This window comes from Triturus cristatus, chromosome 1_1 (genome assembly GCF_964204655.1).
Source record: "Triturus cristatus chromosome 1_1, aTriCri1.1, whole genome shotgun sequence".
In the NCBI taxonomy this organism is placed as follows: domain Eukaryota; kingdom Metazoa; phylum Chordata; class Amphibia; order Caudata; family Salamandridae; genus Triturus; species Triturus cristatus.
In genome coordinates, this window is record NC_140579.1 from 704,013,696 (window position 1) to 704,028,292 (window position 14,597).

General features: G+C 41.2%; 1 long non-coding RNA gene across 1 annotated transcript in view; it reads left to right on the forward strand.

Annotated features, from left to right (window-relative positions):
- Positions 1–12,976, forward strand: part of LOC146870908 (uncharacterized) — a 173,866-nt gene extending 160,890 nt beyond the window's left edge. The window contains exons 2-4 of the long non-coding RNA XR_014959479.1: positions 4,437–4,699; positions 12,059–12,132; positions 12,669–12,976. This is a non-coding gene — a long non-coding RNA (uncharacterized LOC146870908). The remainder of the gene's footprint in view (positions 1–4,436; positions 4,700–12,058; positions 12,133–12,668) is intronic.
- Positions 12,977–14,597: the final 1,621 nt, after the last annotated feature.

A 14,597-nucleotide genomic window follows, 5' to 3' on the forward strand; every position in this document is an offset into this window, starting at 1 on the left:
ATTTTTATCGGGAGACTTAGGGGAACACAGAATAGTAGAACAAGTGTAATTACCATTTGACTATCTTTGCATTTCTGCCTTCCAAATATAAGACAATTGGTAAAAAAAGAAGTTATTTTGAAAAATGTCCTCTAAATCACATGTCTGTATTGGTAACTACAAGTTTGGAGGTGTGCAAATAACCACTGCTTCTAAACTCTATATTTTTTTCCCATTTTGGATATATATAGGTTCCCTTGGTACCTATTTTTCACTATATATTATACCAAATGAATTGCTATATACCCAGTACACAACAAAAACCCATTGCCAGACGCAGCCCAGTTATTGGCTCTGGATACCTTGGGTTCTTGGTGAATCTACAAGTATTATATATCCACGCAACCAGAAGGGCCCGATAGACTCAATGGAATATTGCTTTAAAAAGTATGCCATACTTAGAAGAAGTTACAGGTGAAAATGTTGGCACAAATTGCTGTTTTTTCCAACTCAAATTTAATTTTTAGTTTCTATAGAAAACCTCAAAGGATCTACACAAATGACCCTTGCTGAATTCAGAATTGTATCTACTTTTCAGCAATGTCTAGTTCTCCGGGATCCAAGATTGTTTTCAAACCCATTTATACCGCTAACTGGAAGGAGGTTAAAAGCATAACAAATACAAGAAAAGGCTATGCCCTAGTAAAATGCCAAAACTGTGTAGAAAATGTTGGTTTTCTGACAAAAGTCTGCCTGTTCGTGGAAGCTGGGAAAATTGTGATATTAGCAACACAAACCCTTTGTTGATACCTTTTGCAGGGAAAGAAACAGATGCTTTCTTCTGAAGTACTTTTTTCCCAATTTTTTCTGAAAATACCCCAAATTTAGCTGTATTTTGGCCATATTCTTGGTCCCCGCCAGGGGTATCTACAAACCCTTGGTACCTTTAGAATCCTCAAGATATTTAAAGAAAAGGAACATAAATTTGGCGTGGATACCTTATGTGCTCAAAAAGTTACAGTGGCCTAAACGCGAACTACCCTAAATAGCCAAAAAAAAGGCTTGGGAGGTGGGGGGGTGGGATGCCTAGCAGCGAAGGGGTTAATGAATACACAGTGCTTTATACGTGACCACTGCAACATTTGGGCTGATGTTTTAATGAAATATACCGCACTGTAGGTATTGCTACGGGGCATTTCTGCTGATGTGTTAATAAGAATAAAGCACGTTCTATATTTTTGCTATGGCAGAATTCTTTTTTTGCCAGCTGTTGTTATTTCTGTGTTTGCTGCCAAAACCTGCCACTTACAAAGCCACTGACTCCGGACTTTGTGCAAAGAATGATTAAGGACAATGTTTCAAAGGGAATACACCTCATGGGCATATTTAATTTTCTTTGAGCATTTCAGTATTTTTGGGAGAAGTTTTTTTACTTTCTATGTTACCACTGCGGTATTTCTTTTTTGCAGGTGCTGTTATGTTTGTGTTGTTCTTTGATAACCACTTGTGAAGTCTCAACTACATGACTTCATAAAAAGATTGATGCAGATTTTATAAAGGGAATACACTGTGCTTTATATGTTATTACGGTTGCATGTTTGGGGATACTTTAAATGGAATACACCACGCTTTCTACGTTGCATTTCTGCTGACGTTTTAAGGAAATACAGCACTCTTTATATATTGTTACTGTCACCTTTCTGCAGAAAGGTAATACACTGCACTTAATCTGTTGTTATAGGCTCATTTCTTCTAATGTTTAAACCACGGTCTATATGTCACCATTGCCGCATTTTTTATGATGTTTTAAAGGAAATACACCAGGCTCTATATGTCATTACAGCCTTATTTGTACAAATGTTCTAAAGGGAATACACCGCTTTATATGTTGTCACTGCCACAGTTGTTTCTACACCAGTCATCAAAGTTTCCAGATACTAAAAGTATTAGGAATTTGTAGAATTTAAATAGGACAAATATGCTGGGTTTATTTTAACCTTTTTTAGTAGTGGTGGGGATGGGAAATACAAACAAGCATTGGCATAGCCAATAGATCTCGCATTTGGGACCTTATAAGTGTTTAGTTAGAGATATTGACTTTGCCTATGTGTTTATTCTGTGCTGTATAGAAGTGTGCAGCATGCTGAAAAGTTATAATAAAGAAGTTTTAGAAGCATTTTTGTTACCATATATATGATCAAGAAAGCATTATGAACAACTGACCGTCCATATTTAAAAAGTATTCACAATAAATAATGTTTTTTTTTTTTTGGTCTTTTAATGCGTGCAGCTTTTATAAGCCTGTCTGAATGGTTGCTTGTTATTGTTTTTTTGGTTATGGGGGGGCTTAAATAACAGGAGGGTGAATGTTGTGAAATCGTTGAGAAAGGCTGAGAAGCAGGAGGGGGTGACCGAGGCCAGGGAGAAACATAACAAAAATATAATCCAGCTTGCACGGCCACGCATATTGTACTTGGCTGGAATGACAATATGAGCGTACGCCGTGACAGGAGGCGAGATGGGTGATCAATGGAGTTTGCGCATGGAGCTTTACGCAGAAATGTGTGCGTATGCAGCAGCTACAGGTTTAAATTGAAGCAGGGCTGACTGCAAATGTTATATTTGCTAGAAAGATAACACGTCAATGTAGCATTGTAGCATTTCGGAGTAGGGCCATTGAAGAAAGAAACAGTGAAAAAATGGACAAAGTTGGATAGGAAGAAACTGGAGTGCAAAATGGAGAAAGTTGTGTAAGAGGAACCTAGTTCTTTAGCTTCCCGATTGCAAGCTATGCTCATTATGCTACATCCTTGCGCTCTAGGAATATTGCCTATAGTCGTGTTGTGTGCCTATGCTCTATTTTTATACGGTTCTGTTGCAGAGAGGGCTTCTGTGCCCCTAATGTTGTATGCAGTGCGCCACAGTGGTGCAGTGCATCAGGTGTTCGTCTGGAAGGAGGGAGTCGGCGGCAGGCTAAACACTGTACGCAAGATACCGCCTATAAATTATAAAACACCCCGTAATTTGACAGAACTGTCCCGATCTCTGACAAAAGAAATGCTAAAAAGTCGAGTTTCACTGTAAATCAGTACCATTTAGTAGTTCGTCGTTTTGTAAAGTTAATAAAAAGCTGAGACAGAGCGATAAATCGTGATTTGCGCACGATCACATTTTTGTGCAAAATGGTAAAAGTTGCATAGGGGGAAACGGGAGTGCAAAATGGACTATGTTGTATAGGAGGAGACGTTTGAGAAGGCAGGTGACGTAGTCCGGGGATAAACATTAAAAAAAAAAATATGCAAGCGCGCACGGACGCGTGTATTGTACTTGGCTGTAAGAAGAATATGAGCGAACACCGTGACAGGAGGTAAGACAGGCTGATAAATAATATTTGCGCATGGAGCTTTCCACACAAATGTGTGCGTAAGCAGGAGCGACACGTTTAAATTAAAGCACAGTTGAATGAACAAAGTTTTATAGGAGGATACGAAAGTGCAAAATAGAGAAAGTTGTTAATAAGGAGAGGTTTGAAAAGGCAGAGCGAGGGTGACCTAGGCAGGGGAGAGACACTATAGTAATGTAATCAAGCGTGCACGGCCATGCTTATTGTAGGTTGCAGGAAGGACAATGTAAGCCGACGCCGTGGCAGAAGCTGAGACAGGGCGATAAATACATAAGATTTTTGCATGGATCTTCCCGCACATATCTATGTATATGCAGGACCTACACATTTACATTCAAGCAGGGTTGAATGGAGAAGCTGAGACAGGGCGATAAATAAATAAGATTTGCGCATGGAGCATCCCGCACAAATGTGTGTATATGCAGGACCTGAAGGAAGGGAAACCAAAAAAAAGAGCACACAAAAAAACGACAGAATAATAAAAGCTGACAAATGGAAAAAGTTCCAGAAAAGTTTAATTGAAACACGTTACGAAAAGAAAGCTACGGCAAAACAAGCAGTTCAGAGTGGGAACAAAAAATTGAAACAGCTGTTTTTAAGCACTCGTGCCCAAAAAAGTATAATTGCAACATGTTATAAAGAGAAAGCAAAAAGCAAAACAAGCGGCCGTGCGGCTGCGAAAGTGATCGCGATCGCGAAAGTGAAAGTAATCTCGGTCAAGCGCTGCGCGCGTGCCCGCGCACATGCACTGTACCTCTAGGCTGGCCTGGTAGCACTTTTTGGAGCCCTCTCAAAAAGTCTCGCCAGACCAGCGCATGCGCTGGGTCAGGCGAGACCTAAAAACGTAAACTAATATTGCAGAAGTTGAGCTTTTGAAACATATTTTAGCTTTAATATATGTGGCTGGGAGGAGACGCCCCAGACCCTCACTCAAGACTCAGACTTTCTTCCCGACTCGCTGCTGTGGTCTGTTCTCCTTCCCGGTCCCGATGACGTCAAAAGGGGATGGAAAATAGAACAAACATTGAAAATGGACTGTCATTTGTTTCTGCAGGAAGAAAACAAAGACGGGCAGAAAAGGAACAAATCAGCAACCACAGTGGGAGGAGAAAAGGAGCCGAAGAATAAGAGGGCGAGGGAAGCTTCTGTTGTGGGAGATGCTGAGGAGAAGGAAACATCCCAAGAGTGAGGAGAGACACCCTGGAGAGACGAAGGGCCACGGGAAAGTGAGGGCTGGGACAGAGGGAACTCCCGATGAGTGGTGTGAGGAGTGGTGGTCTCCCAGAGTGAATGCACTGGAGAGTTGCGGCAGAGGCGGTAGGTGGCGCAAGGGAGGGTGAGATTGGGGAGGTTGGGAGGAAGAATGGAGAATAGTGGGTGTTCTATCTTCTCTGTTGTGTTTGGTGTTTTCTTGGTTTCCATTTTTTTGTTTGTTTGTTTTATTTTCTCCCCTCCCTCTCTCTCCTGCTGCCCATAAACCTGGACAGAGAGGGAAAAGAGTAGGAGGCTGCAGGAAAAGCCCCCTTCACCTCTTCACAGAGTGCCAAACAACCACGATAATTGCTGCATAACACAGGCAATGTACACAGATGGAAAGAATTCCCTGATGATAAAAATTAGGTACTGACTGAGAAACAGGAACTGGGCACAAAACAAAGAGAGCTAATTAGTTAATTTTTAAAAGTTTTCTTTTTATCCGTTTCCACGCTGTTTTTCCACCTGGGTGTGGTGAATGTGTTTGCACAAATCTTCCGCGAGATAACCTTTATACTTACCATTCCTTGTTTTGCTCTGCTCCTCTCCTCAAGCCTTGCCTGGGCCCCCTTCAGAGAGCCAGAATACCTAGATGAGAGAATAAGAAAAAAAGCCAAGTGACTAAGACTCCATAATTGTTCAATTTAATTCAACAACTTGAATAAACACATCTCAATATTACACCATTGTGGCCTCCTCGCTTCTGTTTCTGCCCATCTGTCCAACAGTTGGTGTCAGAAGTGGGACATGGGGAAATGGAGGCCGTCGTGACCAAGATGGTGGAAGGGCAGGAGAGACTTGAGTGAATTATGGCAAAATTCCTGGCGGTCGTGGAGGAGGATTCAGAAAAACTTTATTGGAGCAAGGCCGATTGCAGGAATCTGTAATAGGTAAATTGGCTGATTTCCTCGGTCAACCATTAAGCCACACAAGTTTACCCTCTGTTGTAATGCAGAAGTATGTTGCAGGTGACGATCCCGATTTCTTTTTCTCCAATTTCGAGAGAATGGCTAGAGCTGCCACATGGCCCGAAGAAAAGTGGGGACAGCATCTGGGCCCGCTTCTTGCAGGAGACCTTCAGACAGCCTACCAGGCAGCCAATACCCTTGGAACTACCCGTATAACGAAGTTAAAAGGAGAATTCTGGAACGAATGGGGGTAGAGGAGGAAACATACAGGATTTGGTTAACACAAATCATGGAATCCCCCAGGGCCCTATATTATAGGGTGAAAGACATGGACGAGAGGTGGTTGAGACCCTTAACATCTTCTAAAGAAGAAATGTTAGAAAATATATATCTGAAACCGTTTCTTACCTCCTTACACTCTCCCATACAACAGTGGGTCCGCCAGCATACACACCTCAATCTGGAGAGGGCTGTAGAGATAGCCAATGCGTTTAACAGAGCCCAAGAACTACAAAAATGATGGGAGGAACGATCATGGAAGCACACAGGAGGGACTCCTTCTAGACCTTTCCTCTCCCACACCAGAAAACCAGAGGCCGTAACCCTTATTGCGGGACCTTTACCTATACCTCCCCAGCCCCCTCTCAATCTAGGACCCCAATGTTTTCAGTGTGGGGCTTTTGGGGAGGAGAAAAGGAGCCGAAGAGTAAGCATACAGGGGGAAAGTAAGAGGACGAGAGAGGCTTCCATTGTGGGAGACGCAGAGGAGAAGGAAACATCCCCAGAGCGAGGAAAGACACTCGGGAGAGACGAAGGACCATGGGAAAGTGATGCAGAGACAGAGGGAACTCCTGATGAGTGGTGTGAGGAGTGGTGGTCACCCAGAGTGGATACGCAGGAGCCGCCGCCACTCAGGAGAGTTGCTGCAGACACGGTACATGGCGCAAGGGAGGACACGACTGGGGAGGTTAAGAAGAAGGGTGGAGAATAGTGGGTGTTCTATCTTCTCTGTTGCATTTGGGGTTTTCTTGGTTTCTATTTTCTTTCCCCATCCCTCTCTATCCTGCTGCCCATAAGCCTGGACATAGAGTGAAAAGAGTAGTAGGCTGCATGAAAAGCTTCACCCTTCACCTCGCTACAGAGGGCCAATTACCCAACCCAATGATAAAAATTGGGTACTGACAGAAAAATAGGAACTGGGCACGAAACAAAGAGGGCTAATAAGTTTTTTAATTTTTATTTTACTTTTTATCCGTTTCTGCACTGTTTTTCCACCTGGGCGTGGGGAAGGTGTTTGCACAAACCCTCTGCGAGATAACCTTTACACTTGCCATTCCTTTTGTTTCTCTGCTCCTCTCCTCAAGCCGTACCGGGGCTCCCTCAAGAGAGCCGGAACACCTAGAAGAGAGAAGAAGAAGAAGAGCCAAGTGACCAAAACTCCATAATTGTTCAATTTAATTTAACAACTGCAATAAACACATCTCAATATTACACCCATACGGACTTCTGCTTCCACCCATCCCTCCCACAGTGGCTATTTTAGGACAAGATTTGTTTGTGCTCTGTAAGCACAATAAAAGTCAGCAGAAGTCGCTTTATTATATTTGTGATACACTTTTATTTTAAGGTGCGAGGATGTTGTCTCTGTAGGAGGTTTAACATCCTGTGCTTTGCCATAATTAACTCTAATTCTTCCTGCCTAAACATTACACATATGCAGCTTGTAAACACAATATATATCTGTAGCATCTATGTTTTAGTCTTGGTTCATGTATCAAAGCAGGAGACAAAGCCTGCAAGTATTTTTTCTTTTAGCCTACGTATGACTCCACCTTGGCACTGGGTTAATATAAAAGGTGTGAGTGGTTGAAAATCTGCCAAGGTGCCAAATGTTCCTATTAGGTTCAAAACAATACGTGCCGGATAGAGAGCGAAAGGGAAGGACAGTGTCATCCTTACGTTAACAACACACACTGGATGAAATGTGTTGGTTTTGCAAGGATCACAGTGTCTATAATAGGTTTACTTTTAATAAGAAAGAAAACAAGTATATATACTCTGCTTTGTATGAGGACTTTACACTAGCGAAAGATCAACAAAGTGTTTAAAGTTAGCAGGAATAATTAATGTTGAAGTTTCAGAAGGAATACACAGCGCTCTACATGTCACAAATGTTGGACTTAAAGAAAAAAAAAATTCCTCATAGAGCCAAAAGTGTGAACAAGGTCATTAGCATGATGCAAGTCTGCAGGGTGGATTGGGTCAAGTTTCTCAGTGAGTATGGCATAATTCACTCGCAAATATGACGAGCATCTTAAATAAAATGAAAATAGTGAGTTGGAATGTAATTGGGTTAAGGGAGGGCAGGAAATTAAACAGAATATGTGAATTTTTGAAGAAATCAGGGGCACATATATGTCTCCTAGAAGAGACCCATCTTGAGCTTCAAGAATGCAAGATAGCTTTTAGAAAACAAAGCTGGGTTCAGGACCTTCTTTGCTCCCATCAAAGTGGGAATACAAGGGGGGTAGCGATGTTAATCCGGGCAAATAGTAAGATTAGAGTTGAGAAGTACGATACGGACACCTCAGGCAGATGGTTAACCGCATTGTTAGTCGTAGATAGTCTTCATTTGACATGTGCTGTTTATTATGGCCCTAATCAAGATTGCTCAGAACATTTGGTTAATTTGAAAGCAAGTCTTTTTTGACTTAAATGCCCCTATTATTCTGGGGAGCGAATTTAACCTGGTTTTTGACGAAATTCTAGATAGGACTTCTAGAGCTACTATTACTTCCTTACATAAAATGAAAACAGAACTTAAGAATATAATGAAAGACTTTAATCTATTAGACATTTGGAGGGCTAGAAACGCTAAAAGTAGAGATTATTCTTATTATAGCCACAGATATAGACATCACTCCCGGATTGATTTTTTTTTGATTGATCAGATGTTACTTTCGGTGGTTGACTCCTCCACCTACATTCCAGCTCTGCTCTCTGATCACTCTATGGCGGAGTTAACAATAAGACTCGTAAAAGGAGTACAAATGAGAAGGTGGACTCTTGATAGGTCAATAATACAAAGAGACGAAGTAAAAACACGATTAACAACACAGATTGAAGAGTACTTTAGATTTAACTGCGGTTCCGCCGGCTCTCAGACTGTGTGGGAGGCCTTTAAGTCCTTTTTGAGGGGGATATTAACTACTCTTACGATCAAGAGAAATAGCGATAACAGAAAAGCAGAAGCGGACTCTCTCAGTAAGATAAGGCAGAAAGAACAACAATTGCAACTAGCATCCTTAGAGCAACACCCTAATTTTGAGATAATATTATACAAATTGAATTGTTTAAATGCAGAATATCAGGCCTACCTCGATAAAGTAATCAAAGATAGGTGGGATGCGAGTAGACTACAAAACTTTTCATATGGGGAGAAATGTGGGCATCTCCTGGCTTGGAAGGCCAGAATTGATAGAACCAAAAATCAGATCGCAAGTCTAATTATACAAGATACAGGGGCTTTGACATATGATAACGGTCAGATTTTGGAGGAAGTCAAAAACTACAAGTCAAGGATGTATGCAGAGTGCGGTGACTTCTCCCTTGAAAGAGCTGAAATTTGGCTAAACCAATTAGAGTTACCTCATCTTGCTGAAGCGGATAGGGCCTTCTTAAGTTCAGCTATTAAAGATGGAGAAGTGTATAACCAACTAAAATGAATGGCGAAAGGTAAAGCAGCGGGACTGGATGGGCTCCCAGAAGATTTATATCAAATTAGCCCAGAATTAATTGTACCGGTCCTCACAACCTTATTTAATAAAATACATCTTTTAGGTGAGGCTGTTCCACAAACTTGGACGGAAGCTACAGTAGCCTTAATATTAAAACCTAATAAAGACCCTCAGATCGTTGAGTCCTATCGGCCAATCTTGCTGCTAAATACTGACTATAAAATGTTTGCGGGGTGTTGGCAGCGAGATTGGCTAAAGTTATTAAATCAGTGGTGCACGGCGATCAGAGGGGCTTTATGCCAGGTAGGCAGCTGAATGAACTTACGTTTCAGGCTATTGCTGCTATCGATGTCGCTATCTATGAAAAATCCTCTTTGACCATTGTGGCTATCGATGCCGCAAAGGCTTTCGATCAAGTTAATTGGTGCTATCTGTGGGAAGCACTAGCCGCATTTGGTATGCCAATGAACTTTATAGCATCGATTCAATCTATATACATTTGTCCTAAAGCTAAAATTCTTGTAAATGGCCATCTCACAGATTGGATACAAATATCTCGCGGTACCAGGCAGGGGTGCCCCCTTTCCCCCCTTCTGTTTAATTTGTATATTGAACCTTTTGTTATTCAGTTGAGAGCGGACCCTTCTTTTAAACCCTTTAATATTGCTAACTTAGAGTTAAAATTTGCTCTTTATGCCGATGATCTTTTAATGTTTACTTCAAACCCTGAAGAGGCTATCCCTAGACTTTTTGATCGAGCAGAAGATTTTGGGGCGATCTCTGGTTATAAAATAAATAAAGAAAAGACCGAGCTTATGCAGTGGAACCAGGATGAGGAGTTTCCGGGTGTCAAACCAAAGATGAGGTACCTGGGAATCCACTTGGTTCAAGATATTAAACAGCTACCTAAAATAAATCTGGATAGAGTCTATAAGGAGGTCTCTCTTACAACGTTGGTCTGGTCTTCCGCTTAATATATTTGGGAGAGTGAACCTAATAAAAATGGTAATTCTACCTAAAATCACTTATTTATTTAATTCTATTCCGCTAACTTTCAATCCGAAAGATATGGCTAAAATACAGGGGAAAATAGGCTCATTTATATGGAATACGAAGTCATCTAGAATATCTTGGAAGAAATTGAGAAGGAAAGTAAAACTAGGGGGTCTTGCCCTGCCAGATATACTCGTTTATTGTCACTCGTTTCAATTAAAACATTTTAGACTAATGGCTGATAAGGCAGATACTTCTGTTCCAGGCTGTCTGTTCCAGGCATTGTTACATGGTATACCCCAAGGTAAGGAATATTTTCTGTTCAAATTCGGGGATCCCAGGTTCTATAAAAAAGTGAGACTAAAGATTTTAAGAGCAGCCCAAAAAAATTGGGTATTCTTCAGAAAAAAACTGGGAATTCCCTACTATGCTCCCCAGGCCCCAATCTGGGATTCCCCTGGGACTCCTGAGTGTCTAAAGGACCAACTAGCTCGCCCTTTGAGGTTAGCCGGTATAACACATTGGAGAGATTTATTAAAGGATTCACAGCTCATTGATTGGGACTCTCTTTCTAGGCTGACAGGGGGAACACTTACCAGGTTTAAGCACTATCAATTATTGGGTTGGTGGGCCACTATGGCATCGATGTCTTGTTCATCAAATTCAAAGTTTGATTTAGTCAATAGGAAGGGGACATGGAAAAGAGAGTTAGCCTTTTGGTATTGGGCCATGATGGAGGAAGAAGGAGTGGCAGACGTTGAACTTAAAAAAATATGGGGTGAGGATGTTGATTTAGATCATAATAATCTTTATGACTTGTGGGTGGATTCCTTTACAATGTTGCATGCAGTGGTTAAGTCTGCTCCACTCAAAAGGAATCATTTGTTCACCCTGTATGGAGTATACATTTCACCAAAGAAATTAGCAAGAATTACGAACTCAGAACATCGCTGCCCCCGTTGTAGGTTCCTTGCCGCTAATGATCTACACATGTTTGTAGATTGCCCAATGCTTGTGAATTACTGGTCTAGAATAGGTGAGTTTATTGCTGCAGTATTGAATATTCAATTTGTAATTACTCCAAGGATAATTTTGTTTGGGCTAGTTAAGGAATATCGGCTTGTTGACATGGCGTCTAAATTCATCTTTTATGTGATGATATTGGCTAGGCGAGAAATATGCAGGGCTTGGAAGAACGAGAAAGCACCTACTTTCCCAGATTGTTTGAAACATGTTATCTCTGTAAGTGAGTCCGATATCGCCTGTGATGCCTCGAGTGGTGTAAAGATCTGGGCAGCTCTGGTGTCTTGGCGGAACAGATGAAGGTATTCCGATGATTTCACCTGGGCACTGTTGGGGCTCAATCTCCAATATCGCTAAGGGCCTTTCAATGAGACTGGGTTGGAGTGGACCGAGCAGACAGTAAAATGCTAGTGGGGTTAAGCCATTCTCTTTCTCCCCTTGGGTTTTAAACATCGGAACCGGAACATGTAAATTTAGGGGAGAGGGGGAGGGACTCCCCATCTAGAATGCCCTTTTTATTTTGGTATATGAGGAATACAAAAACAAAAAAAAATGTTGGACTTTATAAAAAGATTGATTAATGCAGATTTTATCTTTTATTGTTAGGTGTGAGGGCCCTGTCTCTGTGGGAGATTCAAAATCTTGTGAATTGCACTAATTAAATCTAATTCTTCCTGCCTAAACATTACACATATGCAGCATGTAAACGCAACACATATCTTTATAGCTATGCTGATGTTTTGGTTCATTTATCAATGCAGGAAACAAAGTCTGCAAGTATTCTTCATTTTCAGCCAACGTCTGCCTCCACCTTGGCACAGGGTTGATATAAAAGGTATGACTGGTTGAAAATCTGCCAAGGTGCTAAATGTTGCCTTGAGGTTTAAAGTCACACAATTGTGCTGTTTACCATCTGCAGCGAATGTTTTCACCTCTTTCAACTCCAAAATGACTGTGTTTTGAAACTGAAAACATGAGTTTATTCTCTAAAAAAAGTCTTTCTACATGCACTGCTTTTTAAGGACTTCCACAGCCACACAGTATTAGTGCTGTATATGCTCTGCTATGTTGCTATAATGCATCCATTGTGTTTGCTGAAACTATAAATCACTAGAGCTCTTACTAACAGCATGCATTTAGGAGCCCTACACTATAATATTATTAAAGGCACATGAGAGATGGAAAAATAAAGAAGAAACAGTACATGCTGGATAGAGTGCAATAGGAAAGTACAGTGTCATCTTGTACGTTAACAACACACAAAGGAAGAAATGTGTTTATATTGCAGGGCTCACAGTATCTATAAGAATTTTACTTTTAACAAGAAGAAAAACAACTATATTTTAACTCTCCCTTTTTTTTTCTTTACAGCTGCAATTATGTTGGTGTTGGACGCTGATAAAAACTCGCCACTTGCGAAGTCACCAATGTAGGACTTTAATAAAGATTGATTAAAACAACATGTCCTAGATACACCAAGATCTGATTAGGATTGACAGGGGTGTGACAAGAGGAACTTCGCAAGGGCTTGGGGTACCACAGCCCCCCAGATATTATGGACTGGAAATGGACCTGGACTGGTGTCAAGGGGCAGAACAAGTGATATACAAAGCACAATGCTGTCCCAAAAGTGAGAGAAAGTGTGGGTAGCCTGGTAAGAATACAGGGGATATGGCTGAATAAGGGACTGGGATGATTGCCTGGAGGGGGGGATGGGAAGGCAATTTGGGAAATATACTGCACTTTCCACATGTTAATGGGCTTTAAAAGCGCTACTTTGGAATTGATGGAAATTCTTATCCTGAAATGTGCCAACCCAAAGACTTATTTAAGGATACTATTTATTGACTCAACTGTACTGTATGCTGTATGGAGCTTCTGTTCAATAAAAAGTCTTGAAAAATGAATAAAAACAGTTTGATTAATGTAGATTTAATGAAGGGAATACATCGTGCTCTATATATCAACATGGGTGATTTTCTGTTGAGGTTTTTAAGGGAATATACTGCGCTTTATATGTTACCACTGCCGCATTTCTCCTAAATATTTTAAGGGAATATACCATACTCTATATGTCAACATGTGTTTTGGCCTACGGAGAATGTTACGAAAAATATTAGATCTGTTACCTATAGCAGCAAAAAAAAAAAGATATCCAGACGTTGATTATCTCCCACTTGGATTACTGCTATGTTTACTACTTAGGGGTCACTAAAGGGAGAATGAGAATGCTGCAGAGAGTTCAGAATGCTGCAGCTCGTTTGCTATTGAACATCCCAAGGCGAGCACTTTTGGGGGCTGCCCTTGTAGAACTCCACCGGCTTCCGGTACAGGTTAGAGTCAGTTTTAAAGCCTTATGCTTTTGTCACAGAATCACTAATGAAAAGGGTCCTAGTTATTTGTTTCCTTTAATCACCCCTTAGAGACCTATGAGGAATCTTAGGTCTAGGGGCACTGCTAAGCTGACTATTCCTAAAGCACAGAGAGCCCGGTTGGGAGGTAGATCATTCGGCTTTTTAACACCAAAAATATGGAACCAATTGCTGCTGGATCTAAGGATGCAGCCTTCACAAGTACTGTTCCGTAGAAACTTAAAAGCATGTTTTTTCAGGGCATCCCAGGCTGATTGGTGTTGGGCAGTGGACTGGGAGTTTCACCGCTGACGGGGAGGAAGTATTTTTAGCGTGGGTACGCTCGGTTTTGGAGTGATCAGGCGCTCTATAAACTGCTAATCTAATCTAATCTTACACTGTAGCATTTCTGTGGATGTTTTAAAGGAAATGCACTGTGCTTTATATGACAGTAAAGCCACATTTCTACTGTTGTTTAAAAGGAAATACACTGCGCTTTATATGTTGTTACAGTTGTAACAACCAACCACACTAGAATACACCCTTCCCCATTCCAATACACATCATTCCAATACAATACAACTCTTTACAACAAAAAACACCCAACACCAATCCAATCCACCACAATTCAATCAAATGCGATATATCGATATACTCCACTACAATCCACCTCACCCCACTGCAATATACCCCACCCACAATCCACCTCAATACAATCCACCCCACCCCAGTCCACTCATCTCATCCAAATACAATACACCTCAATACAATCCATCCCAATGTAATACACCCAACACAATCCAAACCACCTTACTCCAATACAATCCACCCCATTAAAAATCAATCTACTACACCCCAATCCACCACACCCCATACCAATTCAAAACACCCCACTCCAAACACCTCTCTTCAATTCATTCCAAATTCATTCCATTCCAAGACACTCCAC